This window comes from Canis lupus, chromosome 5, assembly GCF_011100685.1.
Source record: "Canis lupus familiaris isolate Mischka breed German Shepherd chromosome 5, alternate assembly UU_Cfam_GSD_1.0, whole genome shotgun sequence".
NCBI lineage: Eukaryota > Metazoa > Chordata > Mammalia > Carnivora > Canidae > Canis > Canis lupus.
The window spans coordinates 61,125,818-61,149,270 of record NC_049226.1 but is presented as its reverse complement, the minus strand read 5'-3'; the positions used below and the strand labels follow the sequence as shown (position 1 = coordinate 61,149,270).

Below are 23,453 nucleotides of genomic sequence, written 5' to 3'. Positions count from 1 at the left end.
TCAAAGCTTTGGTTGGGATATAACTTTGATGTATCGTGTTTCCATTTCAAACTACAGTGATTATCCCTGGATGTGGCATCACATAGAGTACTAACAAAATTAGATTAGGCTAGTTAATACGAGTACCCCTCCCCTCTGGTGCCATCCCTGAGAGATGCCAGTCTCCGCTTTGCTTGTTTGCAAGACCAAAAAGCCATGGCTGTTTGGTTTACAGGATGCAGGCATAAGAACCATCTGCCTGGTCTGGTGTTTCTTTAATTAAAACTTTAATTACAGATATATCTCTGCACAGATACGTGCAGTCTATCAGCTCCTGTTCTTAATTACCTGTGCTAATGAGAATGGAAAGAGTGAGTGTTTGCTGAGCGTCTACTATGTGCAAGCTCCTGTGCCAGACGCTGTAACTTGTACAGGAGCCGGCAAAACCAAGTCAAGGCAACAGCCCAGCCCAGGGTTTCAACCCTCCCTATCAGTGCTCCTGCCACTGTACATATGAGAAGTAAAACACTCAGGTTTCTCCTTGGAAAAATGAAGGGCAAAGAGGGGTAAAAATACTCAAAAGGACCAGCATGGGGGGTGGGGGGGACTGGACAATCAAACCAGAATAACCAAAGTTCTGAGGTAGGCACATGTGCTATTTGTCATCAGGCAGTGTATCTGCAAACCTAGGTGAAGACGTGTGCACAAAGTGGAAAGTCTGGTCTAAATCCTAGGATTTGGGAGCATGTCATACAGTCCACGGTAACCACGGCCACAGTTTCCCAGGGAAACAAGAAGCACCAACAAGAACAAACAAGAAAGGTTTCCCGTGCTCTCCTGACCATGCAGCCACATGGCTGCCGCCTCTCCTCCTCCAACTCCCTCTCTGGCAAGAGCTGAGTGCCAATGAGGAATGGCCAGAACAGCTTCTCATCCTCGGAGCGCGTTTCCCAGAGCCAGAGATGCCCAAAGAAAGGCGAACCTCCATCAGAGGGCTCCCACAGTGGCCAGATGGGGGCCGGGAGGAGGCTCCAGGGTGGCCCCCAAAGCACTAGGCCCCGCTGAGTCTGTTCACGTGAGGGGCACAGACACAGGAGGGCCAGCTGCTCAGCCACCGTATCTCAAGGCATAAGAAGAGTGGCACACAGCCTCAGGTGTCACAGTTCCTGTTCTGCTACCCTCACTAAGTGTGTGTGTGAGGGGGCGGGGGACGCCGAGGAAGGGCCTTCCCTTCTCAGGAGCAAAGTGAGAAGTCCAACCCACACAGCCTCATAGTCTAGCTCTAAACACCATGCAGCAAACACACGGAAAGCTTGATACCAAGGGCCTCAAGAACGATCAAGTCCATCCTACTGCCCCACACTCTGTCCTACTCAGTGAATCGCCAACAAAAGCTGACAATGTTCAGACTAACACTTCTAAAAGATCGATAGGAAGGCAAATTAAGAAATGTTGATGTGAACACCTATTTCATGTTAGGCCCCCTGGAGGCTTCCAAGTGCTTTAAGGTCCAAGGACAGACACATCCAGAGGGATCTGCCCCAGGACAGAGACGAAGAAAAAGAGGAAGGACAGGAGCAGGATGAGTTGGGAGCTAGAGGAAAGGAGGGAAAAATAAAGCAAACTAGATGGAAGAAGAAAAGAGAAGTGATAGAAGGTGGCATTGGAGCCCCCTAACTGTATTCAGCTCTGTGACTAACTTCAAATCCAGTTGTGGAGAGGGTCAGATGCCCACTTTTTAGAAGACTATGTTCTACGGAGTGGACAGCTGGGACTTTTCCCACAGAAGGGGTGCTGATTACAGGTGGCTGAATTACTAAATTGGCCCGCAAAGGCCCATTTAACTCACAATGTAGCTAACTATAGAATAGCACTGGCCCATGTTCTAGAAGCAGAGGTCCAATTATTTAACTTTTTTTTTCTGTTCATAACATAAATTTCTTGTATTTCTGAATCTACCGATTCTGCTAGAATGGCCAGATCAGACCCTGGGACACGGCCAGGGCTCCATACTTTAAACCTGTACAAGTGATCCTGGATGTGCAGCCAAGAGGGAGAAAGCCCTGTTAGGGAGCCCCTGTAAGCATCACATGTATGCTGGAGCCTTCCTGGCAATGGTGGTGGCAGGTCACTGAGGCTTTACTAAGTTGGGGTTACGAAGAGCTAAGAGACAGTAATGCACATGGCTGAGTCTCCTGCAACCAAATGGCAAATTTATTTTCTGTCAGGAGTATAGCCACATTTGCCGGTAAAAATAAGGGGACAGGTGCCAGAAGGACAGTACCTACATTTAAGTCTCAGTCCCATTATTTTCTAGGAGTATTGCCCTATGAGGGCTGATTTAACCACCTGATCAATCAGTGTTTTCAGGTGCAAAATAGGGTGGACACACTACTCACACCTCATAGATAAATTTAGATAATTACAATGTATGGAAAGCACCTGGAAAAATACGTGACCTGCCCTCTGCAGTGGTGACTTCCTTCCCCTTCTTCAACTTTGGAGGAAGCACAGAAACCTCATTCAGTTTTCTGCCTCCTTGGGAGCCAAAACTGTGAAAGACATGCCTCTCCCATGGATTTCTTTTCTTGCATCTCCACAGTCAAAAACCACTAACATGAATGGGTTAAGTGCTCTTACTCATCTACCTTTTCTTCCTAAAAGGTTAGAAGCCCAGATTTGCCTTTACACACCTGAACCTGAATATGTTCAGAGGTGCCCAATAACTGAGCATCCCAGACCCTCTTCCCACAAGCACACCTGGCTCTCCCAGACAACATCAGGAGACTAACAGGGAAGCTCTCTGAAGCTTCATGTCCTGTGACATTTGTGTCTCCCTCAGAATTCTGTGTCACTGAAACTCCACCCTGCCTGGGTCTCTCCCAGCGTGCCACAGACACTGCCTCCCCGCATGCCACCCCTTGCTCTAAGTACTTTGCAGACACCTACCCCTAAAGATGCACCATGACCCTCTGAGCAGGGGGCTGTTCTTATCAGCTCCATTTTAAAGAGGAAGGAAACTGAGGCACAGAGAGGTCAAACCACTTGCAAGGGGCCAAGGTGGGAGGTGACACTTGACCCCAGGCAACCTGGCCATTCACCACAGACTTCACTACAACCACCTCTCAGCATGACAGTCACAGCTGCCAACAGCAAAGCCACAGGACAAAGTTTAATTTCAAAAGTACCCTCCTTCTGGGTTCCCAGTGTGTCCAGCATACTGTGTCTCATTTATCCTGCCAACAACCCCAAAAAGCAAGGAGACATAACAATATCTACATTTCACGTGGGATAAAACTGAAGATCCATGAGATGTTTTACAGACTCCTTTACTGTTAAACTGAACAACTGATTTCACTGTTTTTAATAACATCAACATGGAAGTCCTCTGAAGTCTTTCTATTACAGTTCTTTAGTTTTGTAGAACTTCCTCAAAAGATATAAATGGCACATCCAGATACCCTGCTAGTCAAAAGCAGGTTTTTCTGACTCCCAGATTAGTTTTCTCTGAATCATGCGTACAAAAACTATATCCAGGTGGCTTACAACTTACTAGAATCCCTAAATACTAACCGAATAAGCAATGCTTATTGAAAAGTAAGTAATAAGTATGTCCGAATGCTAGCTCTCTTAGAAAAATTAAGTTATTTTAAAATTTGCTAAGCAAAAAACTTTAAAGAAAACCTAACTGACCTAATTGCAAATAAAACATCACAATAAAAACATTTCTCTTGTGCATCTATTTGTCTCTTCAGCTCCTACTGGATTTAGGAATAATGTAGCTGACTATCTCTAGGACACATGGGAGCCTACAGGCAAGATGTCAAGAGGCCCTGATTCTGTCAACAGGGAGCTTGTGACTCTCTGGGGACCACGAGCCCACTCCCCTCAGGGATTAGGTGGCTACAGGCTGTTTCAGCAAGAGGAGCAGAGCACATCCTGTGCAATAAACTCAAGCTGTACACTAATCCTTCAATGGAGGAAGGATAACACATCAGAGGAACAAATAATGGGTGGAATCTGAAAAACATTCCTACACAACTCTGAAAACATTCTCATTAAAAACACACACACACACACACAACACCTTAAATGCAAGGCAACAAATAAGTTGCTCACAGCTATTGAGACATTCATTCCATATACTTTCTGTCTTTGTAATAGGATTTGTATTTCTCAGCTCTTGGTATTTTGAGATTCTGTGAAAAGATAGCCAAGGTCAAAGACAGTTTTCCAGGTATGTAAATATAACAGACAAAAACAAGCTAGTACGCCTGAAGAAGTGTTCATGAGAGTTCCAATCTCCAACGAACAGCTCACTACACCTAATTTTAATTTGTGGTTCTAATGAATGACATAAACTTTTATAGGTATCAACAAAGCTCAGAGAGGACTTAAATCCATTTCAGTGCTCATTTAGCAGCTTCAGCTGTGTGCAATTAAAGCATCAGCATTAAATGTTAGAGAATAAAATAATGAGACACTTAAAAAATAATCTGCACTTCAGCAGGCCACACTAAGAAATTTCACATGATTTTCTTTTAAGGAACATGATTTCTTAGGAATATCTGAGCGGTTCAATTCAAGTTTGATTTTTGTTTTTAGACTTTGGTTTGTTTTGATTTTGAAAAAGAATTTTCTGAAAAGCAGAATACAGTTAAAAATGTCTGAACAACAGTCACAAAACAGTATATGTCATAAAGCAATCAGGTATACAGACCAATGCAGCTGACTACCCAGGCTTCAGCAGAGACAAAAGCACATTTCTGACCGTGTTAAAAATGTTGCTTTTTTTTAAGTTATGCCTCAAATAAAGAAATAAATATTAAAGGAGGAAAAATGTACATTCTGAGAAAAAGATAATTTTCTTATCTTCTAGTCCATACATGGAATTAGAGGCTCAACTTTCTGTCTAATAATACGTGAGAATATAAAATGTAATCTGAGGTTGTAGTATGTGGCAGCTAAGACTGCTAAGCTCAAATTGCCACTATTTCTGAAAGAAAGAGGAGGTAATCTGTATAGGAAGGGGTGTGTGCTGATGGGGAGGGGGTGTGTGTGGAAGGAGGTGGTGGTGGCTGGCTGTTGTGCATGTGAGTTATGTGTGATCAGCAAATTAGTCTAGCTATTACAAAACATGAATAGAAAAGGAGATCTACTGTATGGGGAAATGCACTCACTAAACTTAAATTTTAAAAGGATGAAAACACAGATTACACTTTATTTTAAAAACTGAAATGAATTTTAATACAGAAAATGGAGACAGCATTTTGCAAATTTATCGCTCAAAGGGGTATTTCTATTTGAGGAAATCAGCGTGTTACACTTTGAGAGATGAAATGTTACAGCTTGTACACCAAAATTAAAAAATGAAATTAAATTAAAAAATGAAATGGTTACCAAGGTAATGCAGGTCAGGGGATCAAAGGTGAAGGGTCACACATTATTAAAAAGAAATCCAAAAGGACGGCTGCATCATGATCTCTGCAAAACAAAGGAGCTCTAGTAAGTAAAACTAATATCTCCGAGAATTTAAAATCAAGTTCTTGAAAAGAAGACTCCCCTGTAATTGAACACAAGTCATTCCTGATTCTGTGTAGAGGCATTTTTATTTAGGCACAAAACCAAATTTCAATTACCTGTTACCAACAAAATTTTTGTAAAAATTTAACCACACAATCATATTGAAACCCAAAATATCTCCAAATTCTAAGTGACTGAGAAGTACTGACATTTCCACTGGACCCCATACCCTGGTTTCTGGAAATGACAGTGTTTGATAAGTTGCCAATATATCAGAAATCTAATTTGGTCATACTGTGGTGAGTTTTTTTCTTCTCCTCAAGGAATGAGTTCCAAAATTGAGGTTTTGCAAATTTGTTTCATTTGAAGTAGCTGCATAAAATTTCCATTATTGGAACATTTAGTATAACAATGTTCTAGAAGACAGCAATAAAGTGATACATGATAAAATAAACTGTGTAACTCTATCTATTAAGATCTAGTTTCACATTCAACTCTCACTGCACAGGGAAAAAAAGACATTTGAAGCAAAATAACTTGCTAGTTCTACTGGAATTACACCAAATTAAGAGAAGCTTGACAAGAGGAATATCTGACAATGAAAAGTATCTGACACGTTAGGCTTCAATTTCTTGTTATTATTTACTCCTCTTCCTCATTAACAAATTAGAATAGTTTGCTTTAAAAAGGACCAAAAGAACTAAGGTTTTGTTTGGCAACACAAAGCTACCATCTACATCACAACAAACCACACTTAACTTTGCAACAACAAGCATGACAATTAACAGTCACAGCAAATAATTTCCATATTCCTTTTACTACTAAAGGAAGTGAACAGGATCATGATACAGTAATCTTTAGTCTGCTCTCTAAAACCAAACTGAAGCAGGCTGAATTCCCTCATTTCAGGATCCACAGTCCACAGCACTTACTGGACAGCAGGCTCTAACCAGCAGCACAAATGATGGCTCAAGGGTGAGAGGGTAAATGGGAACATAGCTGGCACCAAGGGGAGCAGAAAAGGACCTGGTTTAAGTATCATCCTTCTTCCAGGACCCTATCTGCGTTCCATCCCACAGTACCCAACATCAGAGTTTACCTTGTTAAAATCAAATTCCAAAAATACTTATATATTAAAATATAGACAACTGCCCAAAAGGATTTTATTAGAAGGAACCGCATATTCTTTCTGATGGCTTAGAGCAATCAATAAATAAACAAACTCTATAAAATCAGATTTCTGTTCTCCCGATTAGGTTTTGTTAAAAATAACTTACAGAGCTTCATGCACTAGATACAAGTATGTTAGTGCCTTAAGGCCACGATTCTGAAAACGTGATTTCTTTTTTTAAGTTCCATAGCTACTGAAAAGTAAACTAGCATTTCATTTCTCTGGAATGCTCATCTCACGTAAAGCCTGTCACATATGTATTTGTGGCTGGGAGGCATGCAAGCAATTGGGAACACTACAGGAATCGATAGCCCATCAAAAAAAGGTGCATGTTCTTCTTGCAGTGCTCATGCCCACAGCACTCCAGGTGGTTTGCAGTAGGAGGTAAGGAGCCAGCAGTATAACGTTAGGTGGTTTTACTAAAAGATTTCCTATTAAAGTAAGAAAAACCATATCAACTCAGATCAAGGATCTACGTGGATCCCTTCATTACCAAAATACATGTACTTATTAAATAATTTATTCTTAAAACAATGAGTACTTATAGAGGCTTTTCGAAAGTCTTCCAAATCCCTTCTAAAATTCACCAACTCACAAAAATATGCTAGCCCAAATGCTGTACCAGTTTAAACCCTGCCGAAAGTTGCAGAGACTCCAAACCATTCCAACATCATAGAAGCCCAAGTAGTAAGGAACTGCTCTCACTACAACCAACCAAATTCCCATTGATAATTCCATGGAAATGACTACAATCTAAGTAATAAACACACACAAACAGAATAAACTCTCCAACTAAATACTTTCAAGTTCTGACAAACAGGTGACTCTGAATAAATCTGTACCAATAAAGAACACTTTACATGATTCAAGAAAATCTACAAATAATTTTGCTAACTGGGGTGGAGGAAAAGTGTTAAAGGCCACCAGGAAATAGTACATACCTAATATTCAGGGGTCCTAAAATATAATTTAATGCCTAAAGAGGGCTCAAGGACATGGCTCACCTGGGGAACACCTGAATTCAACTTCAACAACCACACATTGTCACCCAGAGCCCCTTCACTGGGGCAGACATTTGCAACATACATACATTTTCCCACAGAAACAATCTGGTAGTTGTCTACTTAACCTGAAATTTGTTGAAGCGACAGGTTGGCTCTGAATTCTAGAAGCTATGAGGGCTGCATAGCTTTTTTATTATTTCCAAAGGACTGGCCCAAGCTGAAACTTGATGTATACAAAAGATTTTCCTAGCTCTCTTCCTGGGCCCCAGACAGAGTGGCTCAGAAGCCAAATGACCATCTTCAAGTCTCCTCCAGGAGCCCCCCATCTCTCCCCCAGGCCAAGCACTGGTTGACTAAGAATGGACTGAATTTATACATACCAATGCATGTAAAGACTAGGGGGGCTTCCTCAACCAAAAACAAATCCCTCACTGGTATAAATGCCATTTTTACATCAAGGGATACAGAAGGTTCATCTACTGCAAGACAATCCTCTTCCAAAATAATGACTAGTGACTGAATTCAACAAAAAAATGATCAAAAAATTCTAATAACCCCCCAAAACTTTAGGGGCATGACTAACATGCATGCTATCCTCCATCTAAACTGGAGAACTATGCTGCCATAGTGCAGACCATCACAGAAATACACAACCAAGCTTCACTGTCATAAAACCATCAGGTCATCAGAGTTACAGTGAAGAACATTCTTCCAGGGAAATCCTCACCCTTATTAAGCTCTCAACATCTGGACCACTTTTTAGAAGGACATGTTTTCCAACACACCCACTTTGTATTCTAGGTTAATTTGTTTTTGTTTTTGTTTTTTGTCAAGGACCTGCCAGCATTTATAAGCACAGAGAATTGGTTCATTTCTCAACTAAACAGACACATCATTTCTAACAAGGTTAAATCATGACACAAATGCTGCCATTTTTACCTCAAGCATATTACTTACAAAACAAAATATGTGGGAGAACCAAAAAGAAATGAAAAATAAACTGAGAAAATTCAGAGAATCAAAAAGCTAGGAGACAGCCAGAAACAAACATTACAGTAGAATCCTATCTATCTTCCTACTTCTTTACAAAATGTCTAGTTACTCAACGATATGATGCTCAACAGAAACTAATCTCAGCAAGTATATTCAGAGATGAAAAAAGAGAAATGTCCAGACAAAAGTTTATTACAGTGTGAGGCAAAAAAAAAATTTTTACCTATAAATATAAATAAATCACCACCATGTCATTCAATAAAACAGACTAGAATAAAACACACTTGAGCTAAGTATATCCTTCAGTTAAGTGGGTATTATATTCCTATTATACTTTCATGATAGAATTTGTTAGGAATACCATCTATTGAAGAACTAAGTAAATAAAAGCATTTGGTCCTCTGTGCCCTTCCGACAACAGTCACCATCTCTACCATTTCTTCAACCTCTCTAGAAATAAAACTCTGCCAAGTTTCTCAAAGACAGTCTGTTCTAAGATATTTGTCTATTTTTCAAAACTTTCTATCAATGACAGAGCAACCTACACCTACAATCATCGCATTACTTCCACTAGTCCTCAGAAAGAAAAAAGCTAAAAAATACAGGTTAAATCATAGGCCTTTCTACCTATGATTTTATCCTCACCAATACCATTTTTTCTTTTCCTAACAGCTTCAAAGATTTCACAAAAGGATGAAGAGAATGGAAGGAAGGGACAGGGAAGAGCTCCCAGGAACTTTTCAGAGTGATGGACACGCTCGTTATTGTGGAATGGGGCCGGCCACACAGAGTGTCTATGTACCGTTTATTATATGCCAATTATACTTCAACAAAGCCACTTCAGAATGAAGAGGGATGCAAGACAGAGGTCTTGCCCTCGCCTGCACCGTTTGAGCCATGCGGCCACCACGCTGTGGTCCCCACACAGAGAAAGTACAGAGCCATGGGGAAGTGCGGGACAGACGCTGTTGCTGAGCCACTGAACCCCAACACTGGAACCACATTTTCTAAATTGAAAATCAGGGCACTCTGACGTAGTTTCTCTGAGACTACAAAAATCAGTTTCACACATACTCCTAGCTTTGCAAATGTTATGTAAATTCATGAAATAGTCTCACATTTTTCCATCAGATTTGAAATGTGTATTATGTCAACTTGTCGTAGCCAAGACCCATTTCTTTCTGGTACTATCCCACAAGGGAAAAATAATAATACAATATGTGCCAAATTCCCCCAAATATAAATTTGTAAGAAATAAAACAAAAGGGAAACAGATTCCTCCACTGTATGTTTTACTTGTACATTACTTGTTTCTAAGCTAAGTGTGCATGCCCATACTTTAACTGTTCTGTGGCTTTCTGCACGATAGTAAGGATCTTTAAGACTCCTACCTTTCCCATCTCCTCTATTCACTGATTCTCAAACTTCAAGCTGAATAAGAAAGAACCCCCTATTTAAATCAAGTCATTTATACAAATTGTTTCCCAAGTCCTGTCACTAAAAGATTACAATTTAGTATATCAAAAGAGGAATTAAAGACTGTAGTTTTGGTAAAACCACTAGGTGAGTCTAACCACAAGAGTCACAATCCTCACTGTAAAAAAAAAAAAAAAAAAAAAAAAGTGCCCAGGTAGGTCTAACCCCACCTTCCCATCTCCCCACACACACCCTGCCTCCTGCTGGCATGGGGTCACAGATGTCAAAGCAGCCAAAGTATAAAGTTAAGGAACAAATTCCAGCTGATAGAAGCTTCAGGCAGTCCTCCCTCCCAATACTATTCACATTTTTTAAATGCCAATTGATCCCTAAAAAGTCTTTAAAACCCAAAAGAATGAAGCTGCACTGGAAGGTCAGTGGCTTCACAAGACACAGGGAGTCCTTCCTGGGCTCTGAAATCAGGTCATGAGGTTCTGGCTTCCAGTAACTGTTCTACCGCTTACTACTTCCATGACCTTGGACAAATTATTTAATTTTTTATCTGAGTCTCACTCTCTTCATTTACAACATGAAGATAATGACAGCCCTACTTCATAGGGCTGCTGTGAGAATTTATGACAGTAAGTAATATCAACTCCTTGGCATAATGCTTAGGACCTAAAAAGCAATCAACATTAGCCGTGTAACTGTAATGATTATGATACTGATCATCTTATATTCTTTTTCTTATCTCATTCTTTCCAAGACTTACAAGAGGGAGAGATAATGTTATCCCTATTTTTGCAGATGGGCAAAGGTTAAGTTCAAGACATAAATCTCAAAAATGGCAGAGCTGGAATTCAAACTACCTCTGTCCAGATTTGCCCGCTACTCTCTGACTTAGTGCTAGAGGGAACAGAAGGTGTCCCACAGGGGATCCCTGGGTGGCTCGGCAGTTTAGCGCCTGCCTTCAGCCCAGGGTGTGATCCTGGAGTCCTGGTATCGAGTCCCACATCGGGCTCCCTGCATGGAGCCTGCTTCTGCCTCTGCCTGTGTCTGTGTCTGTCTGTCTGTCTGTCTCTCTCTCTCTCATGAATAAATAATTTTTTTTTTTTTAAGTGTCCCATAGGCCCCAAAAGTGTCACACAGGCTCTGTGCACTGCGGCTCCCAACAAGTTTGGATGATGAGGCAATGAATGAGTAGGTAGGTCCTTGAGGTGAATACACACTTCTCGATCCACTGCTATACCCTTCAGAGGACCACACACAATTCATTTACGAGGACACACTACTATCCTACTATCCTAGGATAGGTAGGATTTAAAGCAGTGGAATGGCAGAATTAAGTGTGCAAATATGCAAATAAGTCTTTTCGTATTTGCATGCTTAAAACAAGGAAGATAAACTGGTTTCCATTCTGCAATTCTACCCACTATTTTAAATAAAGGACAAATTATTTTATTCAATAAATATTTATTGAGCATGAAACTCTGGGGCAGGCTCAGTACAAGAGATCCCCGGGGCACACAGTGAAGGGCAAGAGGCCTGAGCCAGGGAGTGAGGATTCCCACACAGGGCCCTGAGCACAGAATGAAAGAGGAATGCAAGACCCTGTGGAAACCCATGCCTGGAGAACCCCTTGGCTCACAAGGGGGCTTAAATTTTTCCCTAAGGAAATACCATACAGGTGCAATCTGAAGGACCACAAGGTGGGTGGTGACCATCTTCTAAGCAGAGCAAGCAGTGACAAGTAAAAGGCAATGTGGCAGGACACACCTGAGAGTAGAGGGACTCAGGGAGGAGGAAGGGCTTGGGGCTAGGGCAAAGGCTGGACAGTGACAGACATACGATCACACAGGCCTCATGGACCAAGTCAGGACAGTATCTTAAGTACAAGGGGAAATCAATCAAAGGACTGAGAAAAGGGGTACTGCAACCCAAGCACATTTGTGAAAGACCACTCTGGAACCTAGGTGAAGACTGCTTGGGAGGGGACCAGAGTACAAGCAGGGACAGCAGCCACGAGATCCCTCAAAGCAATCTGGGCACAGGTTAATTGTGGTTAGACAGCAGTGGTCGCTGTAAAAAGTGATCTGGACAGAAAGGAAGTTTACTTGCAAAAAGAACTAGCAGGTTTGGAGCCAATGCAGAGTAAAAGAAGGAAGAGTCAAAATGGACTCCAAGGGGAAAAGAGTAACTTTACAGTGGAAAAACCTGATTCCCACCACCGCCTCAGTCAGGTGATCAAGGTGAAGGTCATCGGTGAGCAGTCATGTTCACAGCAGGCACCTTTGTATGATGTGATGAGGATGGCAGCATACCCCTGGGGTCTTCCTTCCCAAAACCCATAACCCTGGCCTAGTGATGAGAAAAACAGAAGGACATCATACAAAATACCTGATCTGTCAAGGTTGACAAAAACAAGGCAAGTCTGAGAAGCTGTCACAGTCCAGAGGGGCCTAAGTAGACCTGATGACTAAATGTAATGTGGCATCCTGGGTGGGGTCCTGGAACAGAAAAGGACTTTAGGGGAAAACCAAGGTAATCTGAATAATGGGTGGGGTTTAGTTTATAATAATCCATCAGTATTGGTTGACTGGTTGAGACTAGTGTACCAACTTAATGTTAATAGGGGAAACTGGGTGGGGAGTACACAGAAACTCTGAAATATTCCTGCAACTCTTCTGTAAATCTAAACCTATTCTGATTATAGAAGTTTATTTTAGACTGACCCCCAAGCCTGACTTGAGCACCTGGGAGGTGTCCTTTATTGAGACAAGAGAGACAGAGAGGAAGACAATCAGTTCTATTTCAGACCCTCCAGCAGAGATATCAGGTAGGCAGCTCTGGTGTGGAGCTCAGCTGAGAGCGCTGAGTTCAGAAAAACTGAGGAGCCCTGGATGGGCTGAGACTGTGGAATTGGGCAGGGGGAGGAGGTGGTCATTGCGAGAAAGAATGGAAATCAAGAAGCATAGGCCCTCAGATTCCCAGAAATATCCACATTTAACAGTCACACAGGAAAGACGGTCTAGTTTCAAGCCCTAAGGAAATTCCACCTTTAGATGCTGGGGATAGATCAAAAAGAACAACCAGCAGTAGGGAGAAAAACCACGGGCATACACCATCCCAGAACCAAGGTGAAAGGCGTGGTCAATTTACTTGACTATATCTGAGAAACCAAATCAAGTCCTGAAAAATGCTCCTTACATTAAACAACTCTGAGGTTACTGATGACCTAAGAAATAAGTTTCAGCAGAATACTGGAAGCTACATTCAGACTGGAATATCTGAGTAAGAGGCAAAAAAATGGGAGGAGGGATACAACCCTTCTAAGAAGTCTGGCTCTCAGGTTTGTACACCCATGTTCACAGCAACATGAGTCCCAACACCCAAAGGTGGAAGCAAGGCAGGTGTCTATCAATGCACAGATGGACAAAGTGTGGTGTATACATAATGGAACCTCATTCAGCCTATAAAAAGGAAGGACATTTGGATGCATGCTACAACATGGATGAACCTTGAGAACATTATACTAAGTGAAAAAAGTCAGTCACAAAAGGACAAATAATGCATGATTCCACTTATATGAGGAACTTAGAGCAGCAAAATTCACAGGAACAGTGAGAAGAACAGAGGCTGCCAGGGACCGGCAGGCAGGAGAGAAGAGGAGTTAGTGTTTAATGGGAACAGAGTTTCAGTTTTGCAAGAGGAAAAGAATTCAAGAGATGGATGGTGGTGACAGTTATACAATGATGTGAATGTACTTAATGTCAAAGAACTTTATACTTAAAAATGGCTAAGATGACAAAATTGATGTCATATTTACCACAAATTAAAATAAAAAGAAGGCTGGTTCTGAGAATGTTAAATCCATATGAAGCTATGATGACTTACAGTGAAAACTACTTAAAGCTAGACTACCTTAACCTAGGTCAGCTATTCCCTAATGACACACAGCACATCACACGCAGGTTACAAATGCTGAGCCCCTCAAGTTCTGCAAGGAGCCTACGACACCCAGATCCTTGCCCAGCGGGCTCTGACCTCAAGAGAACTCACCCACTAACCCAGCACACCCTGGAAATACTTCTATATTTGATGTGTGCCAAGATGGGAGGAAAGGTAGAAAGCAACAGCCAGAGAAACAAAGCATAGAGATTATTTTAATTCTATTTTCAGTGGCAAAGAAAAGTTACTTTAATTCATTTTCTTCATCAACCCACAACACCTGCTGCCAAAAGAAAAAAAGAATTGTGACCTCAGCTTACAGAAAATGGTGTCAGCTCAGAGAAGCCAATGAAGTCACACTCCGTTTTTTGAAAGATCTTTAAGACTAGGAGAATAATTTTCATGATACCTTAGACTGATAAAAATTGGATGAGTGTGTAAGGAAAGAACACAAAATGTGGGACTGATGAAGACACACTAAAGAGATAAAAGAAGAGAGCGTATCAGGTAAAAGAACCATGTGTTTGTAGAATTTTAGCACAAGGTAATCAGGCAATACTTCAAATCAGTGTGAAAGAATCAATGATTCAATAATTAGCATGTATTGGGGGGGATGAGTGATTCAATAATTAGCATGTATGGAGGGGATGAAATTAGAGCTCAATCTCACCCTCCCATCTATAAAAACTGTTAATCTGTATTAAACATTTCAGAATAAAAATATGGAACAGATAAGAAAATCTAGGGAGAATCCCGAATAAGGGAGCCTGTCCCAGGCATGCTAACCAGGCCAGAAAGATTCAAAGTCTCAGTGCATGACTCACAGGACAGCCACAGGATGTATAACGAGTTAAGAAAATTAAAAATGAAATATAGGTGACTAGCCAGGGAAAATTATAATCACAATTGTTTACAGAAAAACACACAGAAATCAGAAACACAAAGATGCAGAATCTACTTAAAAAAAAAGGACAGAAGAATGATCAAGACAAGTCAGAAAAGTAACCCACGTGGCCAAAAAAACATGCCAAATCATAGGAATATGCAAAGAAATGCAAATTAACAGAGATACCATTTTTCACCTGAGAGAAGATTTTAAAAACCTAGTGTTGGTTAGGGTTTGGGGAAATGGATACTCTCAGCTACTGAGGATACAAATTGGCACAACCTTTCTAAAAGGCACATGACAAATGTTTCCATTCTCAGATGAGCAACTTGGACCAGTAGGCCTCTCTTGTATGGAAATAACTGGAGAAGTGTGCAACAATATGGGAACAAGAATGTTAAGTGCATCAATTAATATTAATTTGCTGATTACATGAGCAAAATGCTGGGACAATCCATAAGGGATTAATTTAAAATTTGTACAGAACTTCCCTGCTCTGCAATTATGCATAGCCACACCCAGGCATTGGTGTGGGAAGTGACCACAGTAGATGGCAGCACTGGGAAAAGAATGGTCAGGTGAGAGGCATGCATGATTCCTTATGAGTGTCTATATATGTTTACATACATATAGATGTAAACATGCATATATACATACTCATGCACACATGATTTACATATGCATTTTTAAAGCTCAGGGAAAGATATTAATCAAATTTTTGACAATGGTTATCTCCTACAGTGTTCTATTTTAACAAAAGGTTTCAATTTTTGTTGAATTTTTAATCTCTACATTCCTTTGTTAGCATGCTTCTGATGACCATTTTTAATAATAAAATAGATATATCTGTATACTTTTAAAAATATTTTATTTATTTCCAGAGAGTGCTAGCAGAAGGAGGGGGAGAGGGAGACGGGGAAAGAGAATTTTAAGCAGGCTCCACGCTGAGCACAGAGCCTGCAGGGCTCAATCTCATGACCCTGAGAGCATGACCTGAGCTGAAATCAAGAGTTGGGAGCTTTAAAAACTACACACCTTGTCTGTATACTTTTATGACGGAAATATAATAAAGTGATTTCTATGGGAGGGGTAGACTACCTATGGCAAAAAGGATGTAGGCAATTTAGTGCGCTCCCCATTCCTCATTCACAGATGAAATCCATCATATATAAGCCAGCTTCCAGCTATGACTGGTCTTAAAACATCTGTATTAAATTCTTTTCAACAAATGAATGCCCTGTACTTATTAGTCAGAAGTTCTATATTCTTGAGCTATGATGTTACATATGGCACTGGAATCCTCAAACAGAAAGCATAAGACTTGACAAATAAAGGGCAATCTTCATGCACACCTAAATTAGAAGGAATTATGTTCTGTCTGTATGATTTCAAGCAAACAAAAAGATCATCATGAGGCTCAACTCAGCAAAGGCTACATGAAAACTCACTGAAGGGTCAGTCCAATTAATGGATCAGAAGAATAACTGCAAGGAGTATAACTTTAAACTCAATATATAACTACTGCTAAACTGTTGAACTCTAACTAAACGGTTTAATTGGTATAAAGCAACCACCCCACATATGCACATCCCCCTCACCAGCACCACCATCTTAAGGCAGTATAATACAGCAAGACAGGTGGTAAAAGAATTTCAATATATAAATCAATATATAATACCAATTTGATTTTAAAATTACTAGAAGCAGTCACCTTTCAATTGCGTAATACCCCAGAGGATAAGTAGATCTGTAAATTATAATTAATAAAATTGAGAAACATACAGTGGACAAAACTAATGCCATGAAACCAAGAATTCAAAATATAATTGAACAGTTAAGTCCTTTAAAAGCAAATATAATTTACAGTAGTCCCCCATCATCTGCAAGGAATAGGTTCCACGACCCCCAGTGGATGCCTGAAACCACAGCTAGTACCAAACTCTATATATGGTGTGTTTCTTCCTATACATACATACCTGTGATAAAGCTAAATTTATAAATTAGGAGATTAACAATAATTTAAGAATAGAACAATTATAACAATAAAATGTAATAAAAGTAATGTAAATTTGGCCTTTCTCTCAAAATATCTCATTGTTCTGCATTCACCCCTCTTCTTGCGATGATGTGAAATGATAAAATGCCTACATGAGGACATAAAGTGAGGTCAATGACACAGGCACTGTGACAGTGTTTCTGACCTTCTGACACTTCTGACAATATGTCAGGAGGAGGATCATCTTCTTCCAGACCGCAGGTGACTGTGTGTTAAGTGATACTACAAAAAGCGAACCACAGTTAAGGGGTGATTACCATAATCTGAATTGGGGATACCAGTAATAGTATCCCTACAATATGCAAACCCTCCCTAGAACAGATCTTCATCCAAGACTAATCTTGTTTTGGTCCCTCAGGTGGAGATAATAGATACATTAGTCTCTGGCCCCATGCATGGCACAAAGCTCCCAAAACCTTCACAATTTTCCTAAGTGATAAGATTATCTTTCTTTCAATATTTGGTATTCCACCCTAACCCTGACACAGGGCTCCTAAACCTTATGTATCCCTAAATAATAAGGGCACCTTTTGTTCTCATGAGGCAACTTCACTGGGCTCCTGAAAAGTGGCTAGTCACCAGAAAAAACAAGCTATGATTAGAAGCTTGGGTCTTTCAGCCCCAACCCACTTAACAACCAATCATGAGGAAGCCTCCATAAAACCCCAACAATATGGGGTTCAGAGAGCATGTGGAATGGCAAACACATCTGTACAGGAAAGGTGCTATACCCCACCCCCTCAAGGACACAGACTCTTATACTCGGGACCTCCTAACTCTTGCCCTATGTATCTCCAATCTGGCTGTTCACCTGTATCCTTTTTCATATCCTTTAATAAACTAGTAAACCTAAGTGTTTTCCTGAGTTTTGTGAGCCGCTCTAGCCAATTAAACGAACCGGAGGAGGGGGCTGTAGGAACCTCAGATTTATACCTCATCAGAAGCAGAGGTAAGAACCTGGACTTGCCATTGGCATCTGAAGTGGGGTGGGGGCCGTCTTGTGAGACAGAACTCTACCTGTGATATTTGATGTAATCGCCAGGTACACAGTGTCAGAACTGAATTAAACTGTAGGACACCTAGCTGGTCCTGGAGAGAACAGCTTGGTGGGGAAACGCCCACACACACATCTGGTGTCAGAAATGCTCTGAGTATGGTAGTGGTGTGAGCATCAGGGAGACACAGGTGAACTGAGTTTTCCCACAACTCATTACTTCCCATCCCTGGGAACCTGCATCATTCATACAACATTTACTGAGCATGTACTGTGTGCCAGGCACCTCTCCAGCCTCTGGGATACAGCACTGAATAAAACAAAAAAAAACCTCTGCCCTGGTTATCTCGCATTCTAGTGACATCAAATCCATCTCATCACTTAAAAAACTACATCCCACTGCCTGCCCTACCTCAGCTCTTGTATCTTCCTGTTAACAGGTTCTGGTTTTTTTTCCTTTTACAATACATTTAGCACCTTATTTTGTTTATATTCAGTCTCCTCCTTTGAAATGTAAGCTCCTTGAAGACAGAGTTCTTTTTTTGTTTTATATATTCCAACAGTGTAGAATACTGCCTAGCATAATAAGCCACTCAAATATTTGTTGGGCTAGTAACTGCCTTCTCCTCTCTATGGTCTTTCCCTACCAAGAGAAGTCACTTGCATTCCCCACCTATAAAACGAAACACAATGCTGCCTACTTTATACCGCATCCCAGCCTTCCACTTTATAGCCAAGCTTCTTTCAAGTTGAGAACTGCTGTAGCTTGCAATTCTCCTGCCATGCTCTATCTCATCCTAGCCCCAGCCACACCCTGCTGCTTCTCCCACTTCTGCTTCAGATGTGCCAAAGCTCCTCTTCCCTGTCTAGAACCTCCTCTCTGATCACTAATCTCATCAAGCTAACTCCTTCTCATCCTGTCTCTTCGTCATGAAAATATCGCTTTTAAGAAAGCCTTTCCCTGACTTCCAATCTAAATTAGACCCTAGACCCTCCCCTCTTATAGCAGCCTGTGTTTCTCCTTCATTACCCTTTCAACTCTGTAAATACATCCCCATTCTTATGACTATCTACTTACAGGCTGTAAGTAGAAGGCAAAGGGTGTCCTGATCACCGATACAGATATAGATCTATATATATCTATCCCCAGGGACTAGAGCAGTGCCTGATGAAGGAGCTTCACTGACAGAATGGCTGGTTATCCAACTAGACTATAAACTCTGCAAAAGTAACTTCAGTGTCTATTTTGTTCACTCAAGTATCTGTAACAAACAAATTTCTGTCTGGCACAGAGTGTTTAACAACATGTATTAAATAAATGCTGAATGAATACAAACAAGGGGAGACATAATCTTATCTGCTAAGTTAAAAAAAAAAAAACCACTGGCACCATCTTGGCATCTTGATCTATAAAGCCTTCTGAATGCTTTCATTTAAGCGTCCAGCTCCTTCCACACGTCGCTTCTCTAGCATCTATCTCCTGCAGCTCACCTAGCACCCACCGAGCTCCTGTAGTGAGTGCAGCAGCTTCTCTGGTCTCCAGAGACTAGCACACAAGAGGCCAGCATTGCCTGGCAGCCAGCAGCTTCCCCCAGAATCACCACCTTGGTGAGTTTGAGAGCAGGGTATCTCTAGTAAGTTCCCCCACAAAAAGCTTTCCTATAATGCACTAAGGAGCAACTTCTGTCAAGTTCCAGAAGGTAGGTTTCCATCAAGCTCTACCAAGCTCCACCAGCACGACACCAACAACCATGTTTCAGCCTTGCCGTAAGCCACAAGGTCTCAGTCCTGGGGGTAGGGGACCTTGTCCTTGGGGGCTGTCTCTCTCTTAACCCTAGAGGTAGCAGCTACTCTGCATAACTGCTACTCTTATCTTATTTAGAGTTATTTCTTATCGGCTAATCTCTCATTACTTCAATTCCCTGTTACAGTTACAATTCTTCATACTAAATTTTTTCTTTCAATTTACTGTTTGGCTCCTCTTTCCTGATTAGATCTAGCCTGGTACAGATTTGGAATTAATTCTATGTTTGTAAGGTAAGGAGTGACTTATTTCCCACATGAGTATCTAATTAACCAAACACCATTCATTGAAAGGACTGTCCTTTCTCTACTATTCAGCAGTGCCTCTTGTGCAATAAATCAAGTGTCCAAATCAGAGTGGGTCTGTGTCTGAACTAGTATGGTCATTGGTCTACTTATCTAAATAGCATTCTTCATTACTACAGCTTGATAAGTCTTGCTATCCAATACAGTAAGCCTGCTCAGTTTGTTGTTCTTCGAAATTATTCTGGCTATTGCTTGCTGTTTACATTTCCTTGTACACTTTAATAAGTTTGTCAAGTTCCACAGAAAAGAAAAGACTATGCTGGCATTTTCACTGACATTATATTTGAGAAGAATCAATGTCTTACAATATTGAGTCTTCTAATCCATGAACATGGTATATCTATTTAGATCTTTAAGTTTTTCAATAACATTTATCATCTTCTGTATAAATGCCTTATATTTCTTTAGATTAATTCTGAAAAATCTGATTATGTTATTGTAAATGATATTTATTACATTTTCTGTTAGTTGTTGGCATATAAAATTGCAATTGCATCCTACGTTATCTTACATCTTGCAATCTTGTTATTAATCATGATTATCTTATAAGGAAAATTTTTTATTTTCTTCATACACAATCAGGTCATCTACAAAATCGGTTTTATTCTATACTTTCTGATTCTTGTACTTTTTGTTTTTCTCATCTTGTTAAACTAAGTAGAACTTCTAGTAAAATAATGATGAGAAATGGTAACCGTGAAAACAACTTATTTCTTCCCCTGTCTCAGAAGGAAGTTTTTCAGCATTTCACCATTAAATACGATGTTTGCTAAAGGACTTTCCTAAGTAATCTATCAAATTAAGGACTGTTACTATTTAGTCATAATGTGTTATGGGATTATTATCCATAATCCATTTTAAATGGTAATTTTTGTATCTATTGACATCATATTACTTTTTTGTTTTACCTTACCAGCTTAGTGATTTACAGTGGTTTTTCAAATAGTTAAGCCTATCTTTCTAAGTCTGATTTCAACCTTTTGAAATTTGTCAAGAATTACTTTGGAGATCAGCAATTTTGATAAACGTTCCATGTTCATATGAAAAAAACATTCAGTCTATAGATACTGGATACAGTGCTCTATTTCATATTTCATTTTATTCTATATTTCATTTTTTAATCTTTTTAAATTATTTATTTATTTACTCATGAGAGACAGAGAGAGGTGCAGAGACACAGGCAGAGGGAGAAGCAGGCTCCATGCAAGGAGCCCAATGTGGGACTCGATCCCGGCACCCCAGGATCACACCATGGCCAAAGGTAGATGCTCAACTGCTGAGCCACCCAGGTGTCCCCTATATTTCATTCTTATGTTTATTTCAGTTTACTAGTTCTCTGTCCAACTGGTAAACGCAGTAAGATCTCGAGTTTGTTAATTGTGTAACTGACATCTTTTATATTCTGATTTTTATTAGTTAATGAAGTATATTAAAATTTCCCACTATGATTGTGGATTTGTCTATTGTTTATTAGTTTTGTCAATTTTTGACTTGTGTATTTTGAGACTATGTTTTTAGGTACATACAGATATAGAACTGTTGAGTTGACTATTTTTATCATTATGAATGTCTCTCTTTATTCCTGGTAATGCTTCTCTGCCCTAAGTTCTGTTCTATTAATATAGGAACGTAAGTTTCCTTTTGGTTAGTGTTTGAATGATATATCCTCTTCTACCATTTCACTTTATACTTATCCACATCCTTGTAAGCAGCATGAAGTTATAATTCACTTTGTTTTATAAACTAATCTGTCAATCTTTGTATTTTATTTTATTTTTTTTTAATCTTTGTATTTTAAATGAAAAAATGTAGTCCATTTTTATTTCATATAAATACTAATATCATGGTTAAAATCTATCATCTGCTTGCTTCCTACTTTTCCCAAATGTTCTCTGTTCCTTCTTCTGTCTTCCTGCCTCCTTTTGGATTAACCAAATTTTACTTGATGACAAGTCCTTCTTCTCTGTATTTCCTTTTTATTAGTTTGTAGGTATATATTCTTTTACTATTCTTTTAATGAATATCTAGAGATTACAACATGCAACCTGATTTATCAGTCTTAAGTATATTACTATTTTTACCAATTCCTGGACAATGCAAAGACCACAGGATGCTAACTCTGTTTACGTCCCCAGACCTTAAATGCTATTTTAATATACATTTAATTCTTATGTATATTTTAATCCATACAAGACACTATTGTTTTCCTATACATCAATATTCTTCATTTGCATTCACCCTTGCTTTGTTCTTCACTTTTCCTGTACCTTAAAGGTGCAGGATTATTTCCCTTCTGCCTAAAAAAGAATCTCTAATATTACTCCCTTCAGTGCAGGTCTGGTGAGATTACTTCTTTCCATTTTTTGTTGATCTAAAAAGGTGGTATTTTGTCTTTATTTTTGAAAGGTTTTTTGCTGGGTATAGAATTCTAGATTGTCAGTTTAATTCCTTGTTTACATTTTAAAAATATCCAATTGTCTTTGGACTTCTGCTTCTTGTTGAAAAATTAGCGGTCAGTCATACTGCTCTACTTTTTTAAGATTTTATGTATTTATTTATTTGAGAGAGAGACAGAGAAAGAGAAAGCATGAGCAAGGGAAGGGGCACAGGAAAGGGGAGGAACAGACTTCCTGCTGAGCAGGGAGCCTGATGTGGGTGGGGCTCAATACCAGAACCCTGGAATCTGACCTGAGCCAAAGGCAGACGCTTAACCAATTAAGCCACCTAGGTGATACCATCCCTTTAAAAAAAAAGAGAGCGCGCACACAAATAAAAGCTGGGACAAGGTGGACAGGGCAGCAGGAAGGGGGTCCAGAGGAAGAGGAAGAAAGAATCTTAAGCAGGCTCTATGCCCAATGTGGAGCCCAATGTGAGGCTTGATTTTATGACCCTGAGATCATGACCTGAGCCTCAATCAAGAGTCAGATGCTTAAATGACTGAGCCACCCAGGCACCCCTATTGCTCTTTTGAATGTAATACATAATTTTTCTCTGGCTACTTTAAAGATTTTCTTGTTATGTTTGGTTTTAAGCAATCGTTATGTTCAGTGAGACTTTATTTGAATTTATGTATCTAGCTTAGGGTCTATAGTATTGCTTGAATCTGTGATTTGATGCTTTTGTCTGTCATAGGCAATTCTAAGTCATTATCTCTCCAAATACTGTTTCTGCACCATTCCTCCTTCCTCTCCTACTAGGATTTTGCTTACACACTCATTAAACAATGAATCTCACATCATACATACATTCTTTTATGTATTTCCCATATATTTTTCTCCACATTTCTCATCATTCTGAATATTTTCTAATTATTGCTACTATTATCTACTGTTAAGACCCTGGATTAAGATCTTAATTTCAATTCAGTTATAATC

At 39.9% G+C, this 23,453-nt stretch overlaps 1 protein-coding gene across 12 annotated transcripts in view; it reads right to left on the bottom strand.

Moving 5' to 3' along the window:
• Positions 1 to 23,453, bottom strand: part of CAMTA1 (calmodulin binding transcription activator 1) — an 848,163-nt gene that overhangs the window by 764,049 nt on the left and 60,661 nt on the right. The gene's annotated exons all lie outside the window — the stretch shown is intronic.